At 51.2% G+C, this 24639-nt stretch overlaps 1 protein-coding gene across 3 annotated transcripts in view; it reads right to left on the reverse strand.

Annotated features, from left to right (window-relative positions):
• Window positions 1-23603, reverse strand: part of RALY (RALY heterogeneous nuclear ribonucleoprotein) — a 134569-nt gene extending 110966 nt beyond the window's left edge. For 2 of the 3 annotated variants that reach the window (XM_018917176.3, XM_050982110.1), the window contains exon 1: window positions 23518-23603. The gene's annotated coding sequence lies outside the window, so the exon portion shown is untranslated. The remainder of the gene's footprint in view (window positions 1-23517) is intronic. The other variant, XM_050982111.1, reaches the window with a different exon arrangement.
• Window positions 23604-24639: the final 1036 nt, after the last annotated feature.

Consider the following 24639-nt stretch of genomic DNA (forward strand, 5'->3'; position numbering starts at 1 on the left):
AGCCATGTGCCCAACAGGGCTTGAGGGAAGCACTGGAGGGAACCTGTGTGCACATGGCTCAGGTGAGATGCAGCTGCAGCTCCTGGGATGTTGCAGCTGTGGTGCCTCCAAGCATGAAATTCCATGAGGAGTCTGGGGATTCCACCCACAAGGACTGCTCTTTGCAAATGTGAATCCCTCTGCAGAATCAGAACCTCGAAGCAATGATGGCTTTTCACAGGTGAAAAATTTGGAACAGCTCAAGGCAGTGTTTGGGCAGCCTTGTGCTCATCCCATTGCCAAGCTGGGGAGGGCCCAGTCCCAGTAAATGTCTGCTGAGGGTGCCAGGATCCCAAACAGCAAGCAGCCTCCCAAAATTTTCATTTCAGCTATCACCAAGACTTTGCCTTTGATGAAAGAGCAGGTTTGATGGAGTCACTCCTCAGCCCCAGGCAGCTCTAGGTACAAAGCCATCGCTCATTTTGGTCCCAAAGTCCTTGCCCAGCATCCAGTGCTTTTATACAACCCAGAGCTGGGCTGTGCCCTGGAGAGAGCAGCAAAGCCCAGCCCTCAAAACACACCAAATTAATTGGGGTCTTGAATTAGTGAGGTCAGAGCCAATTAACTCAGTCTGACCCAGCTGCTTTAAGCAACATTTTTCTCATGCACTGGAGCTTGTTATCACACAGATTCACCTTGGTGCCAGGTGAAAAATGAGCTGTCAGAGCAGGTGTGACCCTTGGGGATGCATTTTCATCCTTTCTGGGGTTGACAGAAGGAGACACCAGCCTGGTGCTACAGCCCAGCACTGAGAGCTGCTCTGGCCAGGAACAGCCTCTGTGTGGTTGAGGAAAAAAATGTCCTGACACCCCTTTCCCCCTGCCAACCCCCCTGCTCCACATGGAACCTGGCCAGGACACAAAGGTCACTAACGATGTGTTATCAGTAACTCATTAAAATTAATGTTTAATAACTGTGCCCAAGCAGGGGCAGCCACAGAGCCACCACTGCCCAGGGACCACATGAACTTGGCCTGCAGTTGACCAAAATTCCTGTTCTGGACACTTTTAATCTGCAGAGAGAAAGGCCAGGCTGGATGGGGCTTGGAGCAAGCAGGGACAGTGGAAGGTGTGCCTGCCATAGCAGGGGTGGCACTGCAGGAGCTTTAAGTCCCTTCCAACTCAGTCTGGGATTCTGTGAAAGAAATAATCCTGCTCTGTCCCTTTTCACTTTAAGAATGAAAAATGCAGATCAGTGAAAGCCCAAGCCACAGCACCCATGTGAGCAGCAAACTCAGCACCTGGGGTTTTACAAAAATGAAAGAATGCTCAACAAAACTCTCCCTTTTCCTGAAAGAAAGAGTTTGAGGGGCTCTTTTCAAATGAGAAACATGAAAGCAAAAAAAAAAAATTTGAATCAGTATTTCAAAGCAACAAAATAAGCAGCACAATAACCCCATTTTATGTGTCACTTTATTGACATCCCCAGCTATGTGAATGGCACTGCAAACCCCCTCAGTGAAGTGGAAACCACCAAATTCTCCAAATTTGTTTTTATTCTGTGAGCACTACTTTGAGTCTGTCAGATGTTCTTGTCAGGATGTCACACACTGAAGCTTTCAGAGTTCCTTACAGACAAATCCCCAGCTCCAGCAGCTCTCCACAGGCAGCAGTGGGGGCTGCTCATCACACCTGGCACAGGAGCAGCTCAGGGCACTGCCCTATGGGACAGAGGAGAATTAAAAGGTTCCCCTCTACATCAGAGGCCACTCAGCCCCAAATTCCTCACTGCAGGTCCAGCCAGCTTGGGCTGATCATGACTGGGACACCCCAAGCAGGATCACAGATAGGAGGTGCCACAGCCAAAGGATCACTGAGTGTTTCAGGTTGGAAAATCCCACCAATCTCATCAGGTTCAGCCACTCCCCAGCACTGCCAAGGCCACACTAACCTACGTCCCCTAGTGCCACCTAAAAGTGGATTTTAAATCCCCCCAAGAATGGTGATCCCACCACTGCCCTGGACAGCTGTTCCAGTGCTTGACAATCATCTCTTGTCCAACCTAAACCTTCCCTGGTACAGCCTGAGGGTGTCTCCTCTTGTCCTGTCACTCATCCCCAGGGAGCAGAGCCCAAACCCAGCCTGGCTGCACCCTCAGGGAGCTGTGGAGAGCCACAGAGCCCCAGGAGGTGGCACATCCCCTCCTCTGGCACCTGGGAGCAGTGAGAACCCCTCATCCCAGGGCTTGGGGCTGGAGATCCCCTCTTAGGAAACTGCCCACAAGTTTTCACCATGGAAACTGTGGTGTTGAGAAGTCCCCAGGATGAGGTGAGAGAATTTGACTCCATGTTCTCAGAAGGCTTATTCTATTCTATTCTATTCTATTCTATTCTATTCTATTCTATTCTATTCTATTCTATTCTATTCTATTCTATTCTATTCCATTCCATTCCATTCCATTCCAACTATACTAAAGAAAGAGGAAGGATCCATCAGAAGGTTAACAAGAATGATAATGAAAGCTCGTGACTGACTCCTCAGTCCAACACAGCTGATGGTGACTGGTCATTAAATTAAAACAATTCACATGTTTGGATAAACAATCTCCAGACCACATTCCAGAGGACCAAAACGTGGAGAAACTGAGGCTTCCCAGCTTCCCAGGAGAAGAAATCCTGGCAAAGGGATTTTTCAAAAAATATCAGGGTGACAGGAAACTCCTTGTGTTCCCCCAGCAGGTGCAATGGGGCAAGCCCAGCTCCTCACACCAACAGCAGGCACCCCATGAAAACCTCGGGGGTCACCCCTCTGTGTGCCCACAGCAGTGAGGAGAGAGCTCTGGCAGTGCCCAGGTCAGGCTGGACAGGGCTTGGACAGCCTGGGCACTGGGAGGTGTCCCTGCCCATGGCAGGGGAGCAATGGGATGAGCTCCAAGTTCCCTCCAACCCAAACCAGCCCAAGGTACAACTGCAGGGCTAAGATGGCTTTTTGCTCACCTCACTAAATATAAGAGATAAGAGAGATCAAAGTAAATGCACTCATTGAATAAGCACTCACTCCTGAGAAGTGTTATGGAATCAGCCATGAACCCTTCCTGCCTACCTTTGATTGAAATAATGGATTTATAAAATTCATCTTTCCCTAACATCCCCTTATTATCATAACCAAGCCTAATGAATGCAATTAAAGCTTTCTTTCCTTTCTGAACAGGTTCCATTTATTGGTTTGATTTTTTTTTTTTTTTTAAGCCCTGGAACAGAGGAGCAGCTGAAGTCACAACTCACACAAACAGAATTAGGAACAAAACCCCAGCCCCAGTAGCTGCTCCTCCAGGATTCCCAAACACACAGCCTCAGAGATTAGGGAAATGGAGGGGTTTGTGCACAAAGCAAAGAAAATAAAAGTTAAATGTTGTGTTGGGCCAAGAAGAAAGCAAATTCACCAAGGAGTAGCTCCTTCTGCCTCTATTAGCTTCAGCAGGCTGTGGTGCTTCCCACAAGGCACTAATGCAGCCTAATTGGGAGGGGAGGGATGGAGCTCAGCAGCTGCTTAGCAAACTTTATCATTATTTTCCATGAGGTCCCAATTTTCCCTGCTGCCTTGGATTTGCTTTGCCTCTGCGTATTTTGCTGTCCTGTGCTTCATTTTCTTTCCTCTCCTCCTCCTCCTCACCTCTGTTTTATCACAACCCCCAGGGCTGGCTACTGAGAAAGAGCTTTCACAAGCCCCTGAGAGCCTGCAGGACAGCACATTCCTGCATCCCCAGCAAGTGCAGTTTTTTAAACACTTCCAGGGACAGTGTCCTGGGTTGTCAGGGATGTGTGTGCATCCTGTCCCCATCTGTCAGAGCTGGGCAGTTCTCTGCTGTTCCTGGGGCAGTTTTCTTTCTCTCTCCCACAGCCCATCCTCCCTCCAGGAGATCTCTGCTGTCCATGGCCACTGAGTGTCCCTGCAGGGCTGATCAAATTCCAGCATCCCAGGGGGAGATGCTGCGCCCAGGGGAGGAGCCAAGCATTCCTCCCTGGATACAGTCTGAGCCTGGGAACACCAGGTGGCTGGCCCAGGGCAGGGTTAGATGGGATATTAGCAGGGAATTCTTCCCTGGCAGGCCCTGGCACAGGGTGCCAGAGCAGCTGTGGCTGCCCCTGGATCCCTGGAAGTGCCCAAGGCCAGGCTGGATGGGGCTTGGAGCAGCCTGGGACAGTGGGAGGTGTCTCTGCCCATGACAGGGATGGGCTTTAGGGTCCCTTCCAAGCCAAACCACTCCAGAATTCTGTGATCATCAGCACCAAGGCCCTGCCTTTAGAAGCAACAGCCAAGGCTGTGGAAGCTCTGTGGAGATCAGGATGAATCCAAAACAGCTCACAGGCTGGGAATACCTGTGGTGGAACAGCCCCAAGAATTTTTCATCACAGGCAAAGATTCTAAGGATACACTCTCAGCAAGGATCAGAGAATCAGGGAGTATCTGGAGCTGGGAGGGACCCCCAGGATCACCCAGGGCAGCCCCAGCCCTGCCCAGACCCCCCAACAGCCCCACCCTGGGCATCCCTGACAGCGCTGTCCCAACGCTCCTGGAGCTCTGGCAGCCTCGGGGCCGTGCCCATTCCCTGGGCAGCCTGGGCAGTGCCAGCACCCTCTGGGGAAGAACCTTTCCTGATACTCACTCTAAAATCCCCTGACACAGCTAAAGGATGTAGGGACCCAAGCCCTACCTCCCACCCCAAGAAGCATCTACTGATGTGTCTCTGTCACATTTTCTGAAAAAATCCCTTTGCCCAGGACTTCTCTCCTGGGAAGCTGAGAAGCCTCAGAGAAAAAGGAAAAACAGTATTATCTCATTTGCTTCTCCTGTGTTTTGCTGCTTTGGAATGTGGTTGGAGATTGTTTATCCAACGTGTGAATTGTTTTGACTTAATGACCAATCACAGCCAGCTCTGTCAGGGCTCTGGAGAGTCACAAGTTTTTCATTATTATCTTTTAGCCTTCTGTCTGTATCCTTTCTCTATTCTTTAGTATAGTTTAGTATAGCATTCTTTAATATAATATAACATAATAAAATAATAAATTAGCCTTCTAAGAACACAGAGTCAGGTTCCTTCCTTCCTCCTTTGTCCGGGGGACCCTGGAAATACCACAATTGGTGACCTCCCAATGAAGCTCTGAGAGGTCCCAGGCTCCAGCCAGGTCCCTCCCTGGGTGGGTTCCAGCCTCCCCAGGCCTGAGGACACAGCTCAGGAATTCTACACTTCATCTTCTGTCATTTGCTCCCCTGGAGGAAGCAAGGCTCCAAATTGAATTATCACAAAGAAATCAATTCCAGATCAAACCTCTGTGAAATTATAATTGCTTTAATGATCTGCAGGCTGGAATAGACAGGGCCCAGGGAAAGCATCATCCACTTTCCCTCTTCAGTTCATAAGGCTCCTGTAGGAATCAGCCTTTGTTCACAGGGAACATTAGTGTTTTCTAATTATGTATTAATTTAATCTACTATTAATTTTCAATTATTGTTATTACACAGGAACTTCCCTTTTCCCAAATGTGACTGCTATGTAAGATGCTGAATTCCAAGCAGCTCTGGGGTGAGCTGACAGGCAGCTGCTTAGCCTTTAAAAAAGGGGGGGAAAAAACCCTTCAACAACAATTTTGATGAAGACATTCCAACCAAACAAAATTATATTAAAAAAAAGACACACACAAACCTTTCTGACTCATCTGAAAATGAGCAGCATTTTACCAGCAGCCTGTTTAGCCTAAAGGCTTAAATCATTTAGGTATGGCGTGTCTGTGGAGATTTTCATTAGAATTGACATTTTGACAACTGCAAAAAAACTCTGCAACAACGCTGCTCACAACATGACGGGCAGTTTAAAAATAATTATCAACCAGAGGACAAAGGCAGCCAGGGGAATGAAGTTTCACTCAAGTCTCTTCTTCCTAAAGATGGCATTTAGAAAATAATCAACCTTCCTTCCTTAATTAATTGAAGATGCAAAAATAGCTCTGGATCTTCAGCATTACACATGAGCAGGAGCAGAAGGGACAGGGCTGTGAGCAGAGCTGCCCTGGATGGGCAGCAGAAGTGTCTTGAGTGTGGGGGGATTTAATTCTTGGATTTCACATTCCAGACACTCTGCTTGTCAGAGAGCTGCTGGCACTGGGGGTGGGCCCTCTTCACTATGGAAAACATCCAAAAGATGCCCAGGGGAAGAGGAAGCTCCTGGAAAACACAGATTATGTCAAAGCCAACCAGTTTGGTTTCACTGAATTCATAGAATGGCCAGGTTGGAAGAGGCCTCTGAGATCATGGAGTCCAACCCAGCCCCAAGCCCTCAACTCACCCCTGGCACCCAGTGCCACATCCAGGCTTTGTTAAACACCCCCAGGGATGGGGACTCCACCACCTCCCCAGGCAGCCATTCCAGAACTCTATCACTCTTTCTGGAAAGAACTTTTTCCTAATATCCAACCTGCATTTCCCTTGGTGCAGCTTGAGTTTGTGCTGCCTTTCCCAGGAATTCTAGGGATGAGGCTTCCCAGAGGGAATGCAGAATGGGCCTGGGGCCTGTCTGCCCTGGCTGGGCAGAAGATGCTCAGATTTTCCATGAGCAGCCAGAATCCCATCCAAGAACTTGTAACCAAGGAAGAGACCCTGCAAAGGCTTCCACAGCTTAGGAGCAGAGGGACTCACACACGCTGGCAGTGCACAGAAAACATGGAATTAGATAATCCTGGAAATAAGTAATAATTTGTTATTATTAATAAATAATGAATCATAAATAAATAGGAAGTGCCTTTAGCTCTGCTGCTCTCACACCAGTGGGATGAGCCCTTAGAGCAGAGACCAGGGAGCAGCAGAGTCACAGAGAGGTCCTGGAGCAGCAGGACTGAGCCTGCCTGCACACTGCCCTGGGATGAGCTGACCCACAGCCTGGGCAACCCCTGTGCCACCACTGAGCCTCCCACAGCCCACCGAGGTGACAAACCCCCAGGCTGAGGGCACAGGGAGCACCCCAAGGTCTGTGCCCCATTCCCTGAAACACACAGCCTAAATCCCTGCAGGGAAACCTTTGGACAAGCCTGCAGAACACAAAGAATAGGAGAAACCTGTTTTGTTTTTTTTTTTTTTTAGGAATAATAAAGTCCCTGGTTACTTCATGAGGTAAGGTTTCTTTTGAGCCATGAGGTCCAGGTGTGCCATCTGCCAGGACTCCTGCCCTGTCACAGCCCCATTTAGCACAGAGCTCCATCCTTCTCTTCCTGTGTATCAAAACAGCTGCAGTGAAACCAGAATTACTCCCAGCTCAGGCCAGAATATCAGCAAGCCAAGCTCAGCTCATCAGCTGCAAAAGTGTTCTGGCATGGAAAAGCTGCACAGTGAAGAAAATCTTCCTGGTACCAGGAAATGCCTCACTCAGTGGAACACCCCTGGCATCTCCCAAGAGATGTCACCAGAAAGATCAAGAACTTGGCAAGGTGAAGATAAACTGGACTGACAGAGAGACAGAGGTGATAACTCAGGACATCTTCAAAAATGAGCCACTTCCAGGGCCTAAAGGGGCTCCAAGAGAGCTGAGGTGGGACTCTGGACAAGGGATGGAGGGACAGGACACAGGGAATGGCTCCCACTGCCAGAGGGCAGGGATGGATGGGAGATTGGGAATTAGGAATTGTTCCCTGTGAGGGTGGGTAGGCCCTGGCACAGGGTGCCCAGAGCAGCTGTGGCTGCCCCTGGATCCCTGGCAGTGCCCAAGGCCAGGTTGGACAGGGCTGGCAGCACTCTGGGACAGAGGGAGGTGTCCCTGCCATGGCAGGGGTGGCACTGGGTGGGCTTTAGGGTCCCCTCCAGCCCAAATCATCCTGGGATTCCCTCACAGACAGCACACAGTGGAACTAAACAGGAACCAGGGATTATGAGAACACCCATAAAGTGTGAAAAGACTTGACGTGGAAGCATAGACACACGCTGGTCCTACAGAGACCAGGGCTAAGGATGTATCCCCCACGACACCCCAAGGCTCCTCAGACTATGATTTTTTTATGTATTATGATTTTTTTTAATAACTACCATTAGCACTCACCCTGTGCTGCCTTTCCAAGCTCATTGCTGCAATGGTGGATGAGCACACAGGAATTAAAAACACAACAGGGGAGCCTTCAAGAACCTCAAGGATTTCATTAACTTTTGGGGCCTAAATCAGAATATAATTGAAAAAAATAATAAAAACTCCCATATCTTCATCAGCTGCAAGGGTGCAGCACAGCATTATAAAGAGACCATCAGGAACCTGAAATTGCAGCAGAAGAATCTGCAAACATGCACTACAAGGTCACCAGCTGCCACCATCTTCCAAGGTTTGGAAATGTTTACTACTGGGCTCCTGACACTTGGGGCTCCTGAGGTCAAGCAACATGAAAATCCTGAGGTTTTTGAGTTTGGGTTTTTTTTCCCCTATGCCTGCTGTTGGCCATGCTGCTGAAATAGCTGCAAGAATAAATCTTGAAAATAACATCCCTGGAGGAGGCCAGGCAGCAAAAGCTAGAGAGGAAAGAAAAGTGCAACACTCAAAAAATTGTACAGATTTTGAAAACATGAGACCACTCATTCCAGGATACTTATCTAGGGACAGAAAAAGGTAAAAAAACCCCACCAAGAATGGAAGACTTCTATATGGAGAGCAAAAATTGACTGAAAGATATTTTACTCAGTGAATACCACAAATAGGAATGGGGTTTGGTTCAACATTTCAGCTGCTTGTGCCAGGTTATTACCTGGAAATAGCTGCAATTCCACCCAAGGGAAAGGTGCAGGAGTGATGGGACAGTCCAGATGTGCAGGGCTCCTGCTTGAGTCTCACAGAATGAGCCAGGTTGGAAAAGAACTTTGAGATCATGAAGTCCAACCTACGACCAACACCTCCTCATCAAGTCAGCCATGGACTGAGTGCCACATGCAGTGTTTTAAACACTTCCAGGGACAGTGTCCTGGGTTGTCAGGGATGTGTGTGCATTCTGTCCCCATGTGTCAGAGCTGGGCAGTTCTCTGCTGTTCCTGGGGCAGTTTTCTTTCTCTCTCCCACAGCCCATCCTCCCTCCAGGAGATCTCTGCTGTCCATGGCCACTGAGTGTCCCTGCAGGGCTGATCAAATTCCACCATCCCATGGGGAGATGCTGCACCCAGGGGAGGAGCCAAGCATTCCTCCCTGGATCCAATCTGCCCTGGGAACAGCCCAGCAGCCTTTGCCCCCTGCATTCCCAGAGGAGCAGCTTTCTGCTGCCCTGCATTCCCAGAGGGAGAGCAGGCCCATCTCCAGCAGCCCTGGAGCTGCAGAGGAAAACTCCCCCCTTGTGCAGGATCCCTGCTCCAGCAGAGCCACAGCTGGCACTGCAGGAGGGCTGAGCCCCCCTGGGATGGGACTGTGCCACCAGCCTGAGCGTGAAGTGACTTCTCCCATCTCCTGAGCCCCTTTCCAAGGGGTAGAAGGTGCCACACAGGGCCACCAGCACTGACTGACAGCTCCAGGGCTGCAGGAGCTCCCCACTGTCCCTGCAACCCAGATAAATGTAAAGTTTGGTCAAATTGCTTGGGCTGGCATGTTTTCTGCCTTCCTTTAAACCAAGTAACTCATGCTAATCTGCAGCTAAATCCCACCATCCCAGAGGCACTGCTGACATCAGTCAGGAATAATTCCCATTCCAAGGGACAAACCAGATCCTATTGACAAAATCCAGTGTCACATTTTTATTTAAAGGAGTCTCAGGCTCTGCTGAACAAGCAGGAGACACCTTGTTCTGAGCATTATTTCAAGGATGGCCAGATCTGAGCTGCCCCCAGAGGAGCAGGCTGGTTCTGTCAGGGTCATGTATAAAACATCACCCAGCACTGCAGCTTCTGAAGCACACAGCTTTGAAGAGTTATTGTTTATGGATGGGGGATTTTAATAAACTGCAGCCAGCAGGGCACACAGGATTCCCAGCTCCTGTGGCATTCCCAGGTGATTTATGATCAAAATAATCCAGGGAGGCAAATCAAAGCACAGCCTTGGTGGCATGCTGGGGTGGCAGCAGAGGGACAGGCAGCACTTTCCAGGTGATCACCAGAGATTCCAACTCCTTTTTAACACTCCAAGTTAATGGAGACAGCCTCAGTGGAGTGCTGGAGACCCTGAAGTGCCTCCTGGACTCTGACCAGGGTGGTTTGCTGCTGAATCAGCAGCAGGGATGGACGAGGCTCCATGTGGAAAGGCTCCTACAAAACAGCTCTCTAGGCAGGCAGGTGTGGAACCCAGCCCAAAGGGGACAGATCCACCTCAATTCCCCCCAGCCTCACCCTGCCTTTGACAAGGAGCAGCCAGACAGAAAATTACTGCAGAAGGTTAATAAACTCCTCTTAGAAAAGCACTGGAGGCACACAGGGTGGTGGCAGGGTTGGAGACAGAGCTTGGCAGACTTTTGACAATCCCAGGATCTCTCCTGGGATCTCTCTTGTTGCTCCTCCTGAGTTGTCACACTTGGTTGTCACAAAAATCCTTCCAGCAGCTCAGGCAGAGGACTGATGTCATTCCAGTAGTGAGGCAAGCAGCCTGCTGTTCTGGAAGCAAACCCATCCCAAAATTCCAAGAATGCAGAGCCTCCAGGTGTCACACACACATCACTTCCCTGGCACCACAGGAGCAGCTGTGCCCAGCCCCTGCACAGGGACAGCCTCTCTGGTTCTTGGCATCCTCAGGGCAGGATCCCCAGCACCACCAAAGCACTGGGACCAGTATGGAACTGGCTGCATGTGCTCCTCTGAAGAGATGTTCCCAAAGTGTCTGTGCCTTCCAAACACCTGAGCTTTGCTCTATTTGGCTACTGAGACCTTCCAGGTCTTTGCCAGGAGACAGGCAGCCCCAGCAGCTGAAGAGCCAGTCTTTACAAGGCCACTTCTCCAGGGATGGAGGTCCTGGGGAATGCAAAATCCTCTTCACCTCTGACCTTTCAGGAGGAAAACCTCCTCAAAACACTGAACTCAGCTTTTAGCCCATCTTCTCCCACCTGAGGTTACATCAAGTTAACAAAGGCCTTGAAGAGCTGCTGGGATGCTCAGCCAGGCTCACTCTCCTTGAGGCACAAAGTTCCCCCAAACCCTTCTCAGAAGGACTTTCTGCCATGAAAATGTTTGAGATTCATTGCTTTGGCCAAAGCAGTCATTTCACTTCTGCTGTGAACGCAGAGGATGGCACAGGATCCCTCCTCCCTCCCTTTTTTCCTCTCTAAAAATATAGTTTACACCCTGCTTTTAAAACCAAGTCAGGAGAAAACTGCAAAATACTCGAGTACCTCTGCTGGCTTCACCACCAGATAAGCTGAGAGACCCCCAAAAGCTGAGGAGACTCCACCTGTGAGCTCAAAAGAACCCAGAGCACAGCAAATTCACCCCCTGCTCTGCTCCTTGCCTCCACTTCCAATGCCCAGGGTCCCCACTCCATCCCCTGCCCAAAACAAGCCCAGATCTCCTGCTGGGACTCCTGACTCACCAGCACATTTTCCTTTTATAAGTCAAAACAAATGTGTTGTGGCAATAGGGATTTCATTAGCTCCCTCTTAGTTTCAGTTGATCAGCAGGAGCTGAAGAGATTGGTTGCACTCTGGAGCTCCCCTAACAAGGCACTCTTCATCTTATTTGGGAAGAAGGGAAGGAGCAGCCATGGGAAACGTCTCATCCCTGCACCTGTGGCTGAACACAGCAGCAGAGCAATTAGCAAGGTGCTCTGTGCAGCAGAGAGCTGCACTGGGATGTGCTCACACTCATTTACACACCCAGAACCAGGAGTGCAGCTGGAATCCTTGCAGAGCAGGACAAGCAATTTCCAATTATTCCAATTTCCCCTCAAGTGTTCCAACACTGCTCGTTTCCATGAAGCTTTGAGTGACTCAGTGAACTCCAGAGTCCATTTCCTCACACTAGAAGCCTATTCCATGCCAAGAGTAATGCTCCCAAATCCATGGATCAGCGACAACCAGATCACTGCTCCACCTACCACCACTCACTGCTCCAGTCCCCAGGAGCTGCTCATTGTCCCAAGCTCCTCAGTGCCCATCCAGCTGCTTCAGGACACAACTTCCCACCCCATGTGATGTCTCCTGGAAAGCTGTCAGCACCTGTAGACAATCTCTCCTTTGCTGAATCCTTCTTTTGTTGCAGAGGCTGCTCATTTTCAGAGGAGGAGGTGGCAGCTGGAGCCCTTCTTTCAGCTCAAATGTTTCCTGGTAAGACTTGTGGAGCAGGCAGGACAATTTGAATACTGGAAATATCTTCCACCCTGCACTGGGCTGCATAAGGACATCCACACATCCATCTTCATCTGCTCTGATCCCCCCTGGCCACTGCTCCAGTTGTGGTGGCTTCCACTTCCCTCTTCAGACTGAAATGAACCTCAGATCCTCTGTTGATCTGTTTTTAATGGATGTTCAGGGATCCTTTTTCAAGTTCTCCCTCCAAAGAAGCCCCTTCTGTGAAAGTTCCTACACTGCCCACAGAACCCCAGGACTGAAGACAGAAGAAACTCCCAACATGTCCAAACCAGCCAGACTGGCTCAGCTCTCCTGTCCCACGGGCTGGGATCAGACTGAGGAGATCAGAGGACCCTGCTGAGTGGCAGATCAGCAGAACAGTGTCATTCACCCCCGCGGAGCATCTCCCACAAGACCACGCACACCTGGATCTGAGGCTGTGTCCATGAGCAAGGGGAGACTCTCAGCTGCTCTACAAGGTGTTAGATCAGGTCCCCAACCTGCTCCTGGGCATGACAGACTGCCTGCTTCCAACTCATTTTCTCCTCCACCACTGCCAGAGTAAGAACAGGTCAAGGAATCCCAGAACAGGAGTGGCTGGGAGGAGGAGAGTGGAGGGAGAGGCATTTGCATGTGAAGAAATACAGCAAGAGCAACACAGGCTGCAGAGATTAGGGAACAGCCTTTCAGTGGGAGCAGAGCAAAAGGCAGCTGCTGGAAGCAGGGCAGGGAAGCATTTAGCATTTCCAGCTGCAAGGCTAATCTGCTATGACACTGAACCAAGCCTGGGTACACAGCCCCGATAAATCTTTCATCAATAAAGCGCATTGTCACAAACCTGGAGCACAGCAGAAAGGCAGCAAACTTCACCTGCACACACAGCCCCTGGGGGGGCTTCCCTAGGGACATTTCTCATGGAGGCAGAGTGTGAATTTTGTGATCCTCCCTCGCTGGCTGCAGCAAGGAAACGCTGTCAAGTTGAGTCTTCGTAAAGAAGCAACTCCACATCTGACCTACATAGAGTGCACAGATGTGAGTAGCCTCGCACAGCAAGCCACAGATTATTTTTTTTTTAATGCAGAAAAAAAATTAAACACCACCTGCTTTGCCTGGGAATGGGCAGGAACAAAAGGCAGCTGTGCACAGGAGTGCTGTACAGGATTCTGATGGGAACTCGGGAGCAGCACGTCCATCTTTTTTTTGTTTAAATACATTTCCCAGGATTGCCCACCCCAGGAAGTGTTCAAGGCCAGGTTGGACAGGGGTTGGAGCAAGCTGGGATAGTGGAAGGTGTCCCTGCCCATGGCAGGGGGTAGAATGAGATGATCTAATGAACTAATGATGGTTAAGGTCCCTCCAACCCAAACCATTGCAGGATTCTATGATTTTCAAGACTGGGACACAGCTTTTCCTCCCAAGACTGGCAGCCCTGTAACCTTGAGCAGGAGTGTGAAGGATTGAAATCCATCCCCCAGGGATCCTCAGAGGCTCACTAATAGCACCAGCACAGGAACAGAGCCCTGGGGCTGCTGAATCAGGGCACAACCACAGCACTGCTGCAAAACCTCTTCACCTGAGATGAGCTGCACACTCCTGCAGCAGCCAGGCGACCTGGCTTAGTCCAAGTCCCTTAGGAGAGGCTGGGGTCAGGCTCTTCTCTCAGGCAACAAGCAAGAGGAGGAAACAGCCTGAAGGTGTGCCAGGGGAAGTTTAGATTGCATATTAGGGAACATCTCTTCACAGAAAGAGTGGTCAGGCTTGCCTAGGGAAGTGGCACAGTCACTGGAAGTTCAAAAACCACGTGGATGTAGCACCTGGGGACATGGGCAAGTGGCAAACACACTGCTGGGTTAACAGTTACACTCCACGGTCTTAGAGGTCTTTTCCAACCTCAGTGATTCTGTAATTTCAGGTGTCTGTTACCTCCCAGAGTTTAACCCTGAACAAAAAAGGTAAGAAAATCAGTAGACGCAGCAATAGGAAACAGGTGCTGAGGGCAGACTGCCCAAGGAGGGTGCCCAGAGCAGGGCCAGCTCCTCAACCCAACACCAAGCCTGGCAAAAACGGCAGCTATGAGTGAAATCCCACATGCCAGGCATTCCCCAGAGTCCAGTCCCTCCGAGGAAATCAGCTGTGACAGGGCAAAGCCCCAGGCTTGGGGTGGCAATGGCCAGGAGCAGCAGCCTGGGCTCGGGTACCTGCCCCTGGCTGGGGCTGGGCCAGGGACCTGCAGGGTCTGGGGGGGGCCAGAGCAGCACAAACGTCACAGAGAGGAGCTGGGAGCTGGCCCTGGCTGTGCTCCCAGCTCTGCGGCTGCTGCCCAAGGTCAGGCCATGTCACATGCCCTCCTACCTGTTTTATATTTAGAGCATCAAGGCCAGAGCTTCATTTACCACCCTGCTGAAAGAGCAAATGGCAGCACTGGCTACCAATCCTACAGATTTCTCAGATTTGGGGGGCTGGGAGTAAAAAGCAACTCCAGAGGGTGAGAAGCCCATCAATACCTCCTGGTTGTCTTTATTCTCACTAGATAACTTTGAGCAAGCAAAATTCAAGGGATGGAACAAGAATTCAAGGAAGCGACAGCACCGAGCCTGCCAGAGCTCAAGGGATACTTGGACAATGCTCTCAGGCACAGGGTGGGATAGCTGGAGTGTCCAGGAGTTGGACTCAATCCTTGCTGGTCCCTTCCAGCTCAGAGTATTTCATATTTCTAATAAAATAAATTAATTGCTTTACATCAATTTTATCAGCTGGTCTATTTGCTGGAGATTCCTCTTGCTCAGAAATGTGAGACTCAGATTAAGAAGTTGACAAGCCTCAGGGTAAGAAAAAAAAATAAATTCAAACTTATTGCCTGATTTAACCTGGAAATTTATAAAGCAGTCACTGGCAGCACAAGTCCTGGCTCCCTTCACCTCAGCAGCATCAGCCTGTTTGGTACTAACAGGGAAAAAAGAAAACAATTCCAGCATGGGCTGAGGGCATCTACTTCCAAAACCACTTTATTTTAACAAAAACTCAGTGGATCTAAAGGCTGTTTGCCATCACTGCACAAAGCTTTCTCTCTCACATCACTGTCACATTAGTGCAGGTTGTGGAGATGCTCAGGAATGCTCCCCTCTTGTAACAACCCAGGCAAGAATTTAAAATTCACTGTATTTGTAAGATTGCTGGGCTGCTTTGCCCAACTGCATTTTGCCCCAGGACATGGCACCTACCCAGCCTGAGCAGCCTGTTAAATTGGCTCATCCTCTTTTTGGGGACTTGGAGAGAAAGGCTTTGTGTAAACATGCAATATTTACTCCCCAACATGCTGCAGTTTGGCAGCCCAGCTGTGCAGACTTGGGGCAAGCCATAAATTACTCACATCACTGAGTGGGTAAAAGCCTCTGACTCACTGAGCCAGAATCCCCTGCACCAATGCCTCACAACCAAGTACAAAATGTAGGTGTTTATGCTACATATAAGGCTAAAACCTATTAACTCTGAGGTCACACGGTTTTTCCCCCTCTTACAAACGAGGGGTTGAAAAGGCAGAGAGCACCAGCACACAGAAGGGGATGGGGATAGGGAATCTGCAAATTGAACTGCAGAAGGAGCCTGCAGTGAGATGACCCTTGAGGTCCCTTCCAACCCAAACCAGTCTGTGATATGATAAATGATGATCAAAGCAATGAATGCAGACACCAGCCTGGATCACAAACCCACACACAGCTCAGGCTGCTGCACCCCCTTCACTGAGCCCAACTGCTCAGCCCAAGCCCTCCAGGGCCTCCTCTCATCAGCATTTTGGGACATGCCCCAGGAATTAGGGGGATTGTGCATGTAAATAACCTGCTCCCTTCCAGCTCTGCTTGGGAGGGAGGCTGGTGTGACCTGGTACCAATTAAATGTTAACAACACCACAAAAAAACTGTGTCTGCATAAAAGAGCCCCAGAAACCTGCTCCAAATGATTGATTAAACCTTCCTGCCTGTTCAGCTGTAGCTCTGGGCTTTTCCATGCTGAATTAACCACCTCTGCTGTCTGCTGCCTTTTTGACACAGAATAAATGTTCTGCTGTTAGCCAGTACTTTTTTTTCCCCCAGATCTCAGTGCTCAAATGGCAAAGGAAGAGATCCAAAAAGTTGCTTTTCCAAACTTCCCTGCCAGCAGCTGCCAGCGTCAGGCATCACCTCACCTCTGCACCCCACTGTCTGAACAGCATCACCCCATGGAGCCCCCCAGCCCTCCCCTGGAGAGCAGCAAGAAGAAAATCCCACTGCTGCAACAAGGGGAGAAAAAAGTCATTTTTAAACAGGATCCTGATCCCTAAACAGATTCTGCCTCGAAATTAAGTTGCACTTTGGCTTTTATCTTCCCTGGAATCCCTGCTGCTTTGCAGACTGGGCTGGAAGATGAATCCAGGAGAACTGGGCAAAAACACAGGAGCAGCTGATTTATACTTTGGCTGAAAGAGCTTTAATTCTCCCAGCCCATCCACACAGCCCGTTCATTTGGGGGGAAAAGGTAATTTAAAATATCTTTCCTAATGTCTGCTGGCAGAACAAAGATGAAGGACTGTAAGAGATGATCAATGTTTAAGGCCATCTTCAAAGCGATTTGGGGAGCTGCTGAAGATAAACAAGCAATTGGGGCCCAGGAGCCAGGCTAAAAGCTGACAGAGAAATTGCTTTTTCCAAGGCAAACAGAAGGCAAGGAATGGCTCAGTTCAGAGAGCCTGTGCTCTCCCCCTCGTAATACGAGCAGGGCAAGAGACCAAATTTAATTTCTTCCTCACAACAAGTTTAATTAAATCATCTAAGCCCTCCCTGCCTCTCTCCTGCCACGAGGTGTGGCTGTGCTCACAGGAGGTATCAGCAAGCTCGGCATTGTTCCCCTGGCCTCCCTGGAAATGCTGTTTATGCTGCAGTCAAATGGCTGGGGAGCCCAGCTGCAGGGAAGCACTGGAAACATCTCCTCATTAACAGGAAAACACCCAAACCCCACCTGGGATGTGCAGAATTACCAGCACAGCTTTCCTGCCAGAGGAACTGAGCCAGGGGTGTTTTCTTCTCACCCCCACCTGTGCCCTGAGGGTGCCACCAGAGGGGCAGGATGGGCACTGGATGAAGGGCCTGAGCTGCACCGAGGATTTTTCATCTTAAACTGAAATTTCAGAGCCAGCTCCTTGGCTTTGGACACAGGGAAAGGCTCCCACGGCCAGAGGGCAGGGCTGGATGGGATATTGGGAGGGAATTGTTCCCTGTGAGGGTGGGCAGGCCCTGGCACAGGGTGCCCAGAGCAGCTGGGGTTGCCCCTGGATCCCTGGAAGGGTCCAAGGCCAGGCTGGATGGGGCTGGGAGCAGCCTGGAATAGTCAAAGGTGTCCCTGCCATGGCAGGGGTGGCACTGGATGGACTTTAAGGTCCCTTCCAACCCAAACCATCCTGGGATTCTCTCAGAGTCATCACAGAGACAGGTGAGGTTTTATTGGCCTGTTGAAATGTGTGAATGTAAGAGCTGCACTCTTTGGAGCAGAAGTTAAAAAATTATAAATAAAACCAGTAAGTTTAAATTACTAGAAGAGCTCAAGAGGATTTCTGCAGTGCTTACAGCTTTTCCCAACTCCAGAAGGAGCTTCAGGAGCTGTAAGAGCTCCAAGCATTGCAGATTGCTGCAGCACCAACAAAACTCCCTGTTTTACAGCAGACACAGCCCCAGGGACAGGAACCAGGAGCTGCTGAGCCACCCAGCCCCTCCAGTGCTGCCCGTCAGCAGGAGCACAGCTCAGGCCAGGCAACACCATCAGCTCTGCAAGGTCTGTCCCACAGCAACCCCTGAGATTTTTTGCTAGATTTGAAAAAGAACAATTATGTTTGACCACCAGGCACCTGCAGTTTTCTACACAGGGGCCACATGCTGTGCCAGAAGGGTCACCCTGAAGCCCTGGCAAGTGGAGGATGTCACTGGGGCCAGGTGAAAGGCAGCACTGAGGGCACTGGCACAGCACAGCTGCCCTGTGCAGAACTGGCACAGCCAGGGCTGCCCACACCCTTCAAAGAAACTCCTCCTCTCACTAATGCTCCCAAGACAGTTTTCCAAAAGAAAGTTTGCTAAAGACAGAAGGGCAGCACGAGATTTAGACTAATAAAGACATCAAGAGCTTTGGTGGGGGAGACCTGCAACCTCCTCTGTCCACATGTGACCTTTGCCAGCCTATGCTGAACTCAGGAATTCACACATTAAAATGAACACCAATGGTGCCACATTGCCACCTTTACCTCATCACCTTCTCTTGCAGAAATTGTCTCCTGTTGAAGTGCCAGCAGGCAGAGCCCCAGGGGAAGGATGTTGTCCCTCCAGGGGAGGTGGGACACAGCAGGAGCTGCACTGCCTCAGTTATTCCACCTGCTCTCACTTTTAACCTGGCCATTCTTATTCTGCCTGCAGCAGCAAGCTGAAAATGAGTTCACATTCATTCCCAGCAAGGCTGTATTTGTTGAAATGTAAGCTGCTTGCAAAAGCATCATCAGATAAAGCCCTGGCACTTCTCAGCTCCTTTTGTTTGGTACCATCTCCACATGGAGGTGATGCTGCAGATACCACCAAGGAGTCACTGAATTCATACAGACACAGCCCAGAGGTGCCCATCTATTTACCTTACTCTTGGCAGAAATAAACCCTAGCAACCTGGCATTGTGTTCTCTATTTTAAACCAGATCTTTAGGAGCAAATTAAAAAAAAAAGACAACAAAAAACAACCCAAAACCCCAGACAGTTGTGCTACATCACTGGCAAAGTCTGTGGATGTTTAGTAAAGGAAATACTCTGCTGCAGGTGCAGGGATGCTCCTGGAACAGAGCTCAGCATCCTGCTGGGCACATCCTGCTGGGCAGCTCGGGCACCAGAGGGGAAGGAAAAGCCCAGAAGCCCTGAAATCAATTGGGCACCTTCCCTGCAAAGACCAAGTCTTGCCTCAGGTCGCCAGCAGCACACTTGCTGTACATATCTGCAACACATACTCAAGGCTTGCTTTAAAAAAATAATCAAATATTGGGATTCTGAGGTGCCAGGGTGAGAACTGCAGGAGCCAGCTGCTGCAGGAGCTGCAGCTCAGAGGTGCCCCTGGAGAGGCTCCATCCAGTCCCACATCCCTTCGTGCTGGGCAGCCCCAGAGCCCTGGGCCAGCAGGACAAGCAGCATTGTTTGGGTGTTACACAAGAGCCAAAAGGATGACTCAGGCTGCCCTTATAGCCCTTCCCCGGGATCCAGAGCCAGGGCTGAGGCATTTGCTGCTCCCAGGGATGGGGGGGCTCCAGGGACACCTCCTGCCCAGGTGAGACAGCCCTGGCACTGCTCCTGCAGCCAGAGCTGCTTTCAGGCAGATTTTCAGACAGAACCTACTCTCCTTTCATTAAAAGACAAGCAGTCATTACAACACTCGCAGGATTTCACCTTTCTCTAACAAGGAGCATCTCGCTGGGAGCTCACAGCACTCTAGATTGCAGACAGCAGACTCTTCCACATCCATGCTCCAGCATCATCTGTTACATCCTGCACAATATTCCCCAGCTCAGGCTCCACAGGAGCAGCTCCTCCTGTTTGCCCACAGCCTGGCAACACCAGGATGCTGCTTCTGATTGTTTCAGGCTGCAAAAGCCCCAAGAAAAGCTTTGGAATTGCTACATGCATGCAGACTGGCCTCTGGGAAAGGAAACAGCCTTTGCTCAGGGTTTGAAGCCTTGGCTTTGGTATTTCCAGCATCTCAAATACTAAACTAGACACAGACAGATGTTAATTCTGCAGAATACCCATCTAAGTCAATCCCTGCCCGGTATCACCTCAATTCTTCCTTTTCTAATGCACCTACAGTTAATTTTCTATTGGAGATGGAGCTGGCAGACACCTGAACCTCTCATTATATACACACTTTCAGGTGAGACCCCCCCCCCAGGCACTATTACTCACTGGAATTAAACAGGTACACCAGGACTCGTGGCAAAAATAAAAATAGCCCCAGCTCTGGGCACGCCGGGAAAGGCAGCAGCCTTCTGTGCACAACAGCAAAATCAACTTAATCACAAATGACAACTTCTGAAAGCCTTTACTTTGGATTCATCCTTGGCATTTTTCTAGGCCAGCTTGAAAACAAAAGCTTTGTCTTCTTAAAATGCAATTGCCTGAGGCACCTCTAAAAAAAGTGACATAACTCAGGTTTGAAAAATGCCTCCTGGGTTTCAGATCCTCCTAAGAGCCTCTTTGCTATTCAGCTTGATTCAGATTACCCAGATCAGCATGAACTCTGCAGATTTAGCCCCAGCTACCAGCACAGGTATAAAATGCACACATTTAGGATTATTTTTTTAAACTATATGATTAAAGCTCTACAGTTATGAAAAAAGAACTTGTTATTGATCTGAATGGTTGCTCCCTTCCTTTTCTCCAGCAGGTTTCTAAACACTCTCTGATGACAGTTTATTCTGAATTTCACTCTGCTCAGTTTATTCTAGACTTTTTTTCCCCAGCCTGTTTTTCTTGCCGGGTATTTTCAACCTTTCCATCACAAACCTCAAGCTGTGAAAAGAATGAGCAACTTGTTTTGGAATCACAATTTGAGCCTAAAATTTGATTCTTGTTTCTTCTCCCCTGCACAAACCTTTTTTATTTCAGTAATTTTACAAGCAGTGACTCTGCTTCTGCAAATCCAGGAGAACAGCCCTGTGCCAGTAACTTAATGGGAGGGGGCAAGGAAGGAAAAACTGCAATTTTCTGAGACAGACACAGCTACTTCCAATGCCTACAATTAACACCTTGGATAAATCCACAGTACCTTTAGCATATCACAGAATTTTATAGCCATAGGCTCTTTTCTTTGAGCAGATACAAATTTACTACTAGGTCTGAAAACTCCTTATGCAGCCACCACCGAAGAACTTAAATCAAAAGGAGTTTTGTTGCTTTTACTGAATGATTTGGGACACAGAGAGCTGTAAGCTGTCTTGGTGATGGGAACACGTTAGAGTCTTTTTCTGAATGATCAAGTCCCATCACTTACTCCACATAAACTGTTCTCTGTCAAGAGCTTTAATCCTCTCTTTTCAATCCCTAAATAAAACATCCTTCCCAAACTCACTGTCTATTATCAGCCATTTCTAAAGAAAGCGATTCTTAAGAGACACACCTCTTTCTGCTTTGCCGTTCTCCTGAACTCCATCTCCAACATCAGCCTGACAGAAGTAAAACAGCAGCAATCTTCCCCGGCTCAGAGAGCTGGGGGAGTGTCTGAATACCCTCCCCTCTCGAAGGAAGCTTTCACACGCGGCCAAAACCACAGAAAGGCTTCCAGGAACGGCAGCAATAAACCTTGTGACAAGCTGTCAGCCAGAGCAGGCAGCCCGGGAAGGTGCTCCAGGGTCACACATCTGAGGTTCTGCTCGTGGCACTGCTCCTCAGCACCCATCCCTGCATCCCGGAGCTCACCTGGGAGCCAGGCTCTTTCCCTGTCCTTTAGAACAATGCAAAGAGCCCAAATCCCAACAAACAGCAGAATAAAGGACAGGGCAAAGGGAAAGCGCCCCCTCCCAGTTCACTGCTGAAGGGAGAGCCAGAGCGGAGGCACCTGTGGAAGAGCTCAGCCCTCCTCCCGCAGCAGGGACAAGCCGGAGGGGCTGGGACACAGCCCAGCCCTGCCGGGCTGCTGACACAGCCAAGGAAAACAGGTTCAGCCGGGGCGCTGAAGTCCAGGGCGAATGCCAAGGGCTGGTGCTGGCCCTGCCAGCTCGGGGAGGGCGGCAGCAGAGTCCGACCTGCGCTGCCACTGCCGTCCCTCCCTGCCCGGCCAGCGGTCACCACACGGATTTACTGCTGGGGGAAGGACAGCAGTTTCCTCAACAGGAAAGAAAAGGGTCTTTTCCTCTGGCCCTGAAAGTCACTGATTCGGCCACTGACCTCGGTCTCCTCAAGAGCCTGAGCAGCCGCTGCGCTGTGGGAAGGCCCCCGAGCCGCACAGCACCGGCTGGCTCCCGGCCCTTCCCCATGCCAAAACCACGGGAGAAATACACTCGGAAGCGGTGTAGTCACCATCCCTGGAGGGATTTAAGAGGTGTAGAAGTGGCACTTGGGGACATGGTTTAGTGGTGGGCTTGGCAGTGCTGGGTTAATGGCTGGACTCGATGTTATGGGTTAATGGCTGGACTCGATCTTAGCGGGCTTTTCCAACCGAAGTCATTCTGGGATTCTGTGCTGAAGCACTGCAGCACGCACAACTGCGATGGGCCGTTCCTGCAGGTGGGCTCTTGCTCTTCAGGAGCAAGTCAGAGAATAAAGGCGCACATCCAGGCTGCTGTCCATCCCGGCAGTCTGTGCCTCTGCCGCCTGTGCTGTCCAAGGGGAAGCAGCCGCCGGACACCCTGCCAAAGGCACGGCCAGATCTGACTGTTCACACTCACCAAAGCTGCTCTGGACCAAGAGCCGGAGTTTCATACAGCACCTCAAATCAACAGAATCATTCAGGTTGAAAAAGACCTCAAAAACCAGGTTCCAACCTCTGACCGAGTCCACCCCGTGCCAACTAAAACCGTACGGCCGAGTGTCACATCTGCTCATTTTTAACATTCCCAAGGATGGTGACCCCACCACTTCCCTGGGGAGCCTGTTCCTAAATACAACTCCCGACAGACACCAGCAGCCCCGACATAATCGCGACAGAGAAGCTCCGGCGGTGCCGGCACTGCGCGCTGGAGCCCGCAGCGCTCCGTAAGGGCCCGCGGGGAGCGGCGCGGCTCAGCGCCGCTCGGGCTCGATATTCCGCCTGTTTTCTCACTACGAAGCCGCTCCCGGCCGCCCGAGGCCCCGCTGGCAAAGCAGCCGAGCATCTCCACTCTGCAGGAGGCACAAAGTACCTCGCGACCACCACAAAGTACCTCGTGGTCACACCGCGGACATCCCTGCCAAGCGCCCGGGACCCGCGCAGGGCTCAGCCCCGGAGCCATCGCCACTCCCGTGGGGTCGGACCCACCCGGCAGCCGCTTCCAGGAGCGGCACTTCCCCAACCCGTTAAACGGGGAAAACATGCATCAGGGGCGGAAAAACCTAATTACACGCAAGAAAACCAATGGGGAAAGTGAAGACTGAAAAGGAAAAAAAAAAATAAAATAAAGCAGCACTAAGTCACTATGCCACTGGCAAGGGGGACCTACGCTGCCAACACGGACTGCACGCTCCAACTGGCGGGAGCGGCTCCCTGCAGCAGCCGGGGGAAGGGACGGCAGCACTCACCGGGCAGTCGGTGCCGGGCAGGTCGGTGCCGTGCGGACGGAGGGCCCGGCCCGTCCCGCCTCGCCCGCGGGAGCCGCCGGCTCAGTGCCGCGCACCGCCCCGCGCCGCGGCTCCTTCCCGCCGACCGTACCACGGCTCCAAGCCGGGGGGGACCCACGCGCCGCGGAGCGCCCACCCCTCTGCCCACTGCCCACTCTCGCTGCTGCCACGGCGCAGCCTGTACCGATCCGCCTTCACGGGGCTGTGCTGGGTAGGATCGCGCCGCCGGAGCTCGGCCCGGGGCAGCGCCGCTCGCCCCGCACAGCCCGCTCCCTCCCGCTCCGCTGCCCACGCGGTGGAAGAGTCCAGAGCGGGGCGGGCACGGGCGGGGCCGGGCGCGCGGGGCTGCTCTGGGCGCGGGTCCCCGTGAGGGAGCGGCCCCACGGGGGCTCAGCTGCGCTCGGTGTCTGCGGCCCCGGCCCCGGCTCCGCAGCGCGGCTCGGGAGCTGCGGAGCAGCCGCGGAGCAGCCGCTCCCGGCGCTCGCAGCTGCGCCGCTCGTTCTTTGCCTACACCCGGTTCCACCGGAGCCGCAACCGAAGTTCGCACCCACGGCGTCCCCGTCGAGCGCGCAGCGGAGCCGCGGGTCCAGCGCGGAGCTCCGGCCCGGCCGCTCTTCCCCAGGGGCTCTCGGTAGCAGCGCGATGATCAGCTCGGCTGCTCCATTCTGTGTCCGGCTGCTCCTGGCACTCACCGGGAAGAAAGCGGTTCTCTTGGGAAAATGATGTTTCCTGACCGAAATTAACGTCCGGCATTTCGCCGCTGTCTAAAGGCGTGGGAAGCCCGGGCTGAGAGCCCCGGCGCTAGAGAGACGGGCACACGCGGAGCTGTGCAGGGACAGCATCGCTTGGAGGTGGCACACGGGTTCCACAGCTCACGGCAGCGGGGTTCGGGTGACATCAATGCAAATAATTTCATGCAGCTGCTCTCAACAGCGTGTTAGGGAAGGGCAGGAGCGAGCCGGCAGGAGCGAGCCGTCACAGAGGTATAAATCAGAATCGCTGTCAAGTCCAACCGTTATCCCAGTGCTGCCAAGCTCACCACTAACCTATGTCCCTAAGTGCCACATCTTCACAGCTTTTTAA

The sequence above is a fragment of the Serinus canaria genome, chromosome 20 (genome assembly GCF_022539315.1).
Source record: "Serinus canaria isolate serCan28SL12 chromosome 20, serCan2020, whole genome shotgun sequence".
NCBI lineage: Eukaryota > Metazoa > Chordata > Aves > Passeriformes > Fringillidae > Serinus > Serinus canaria.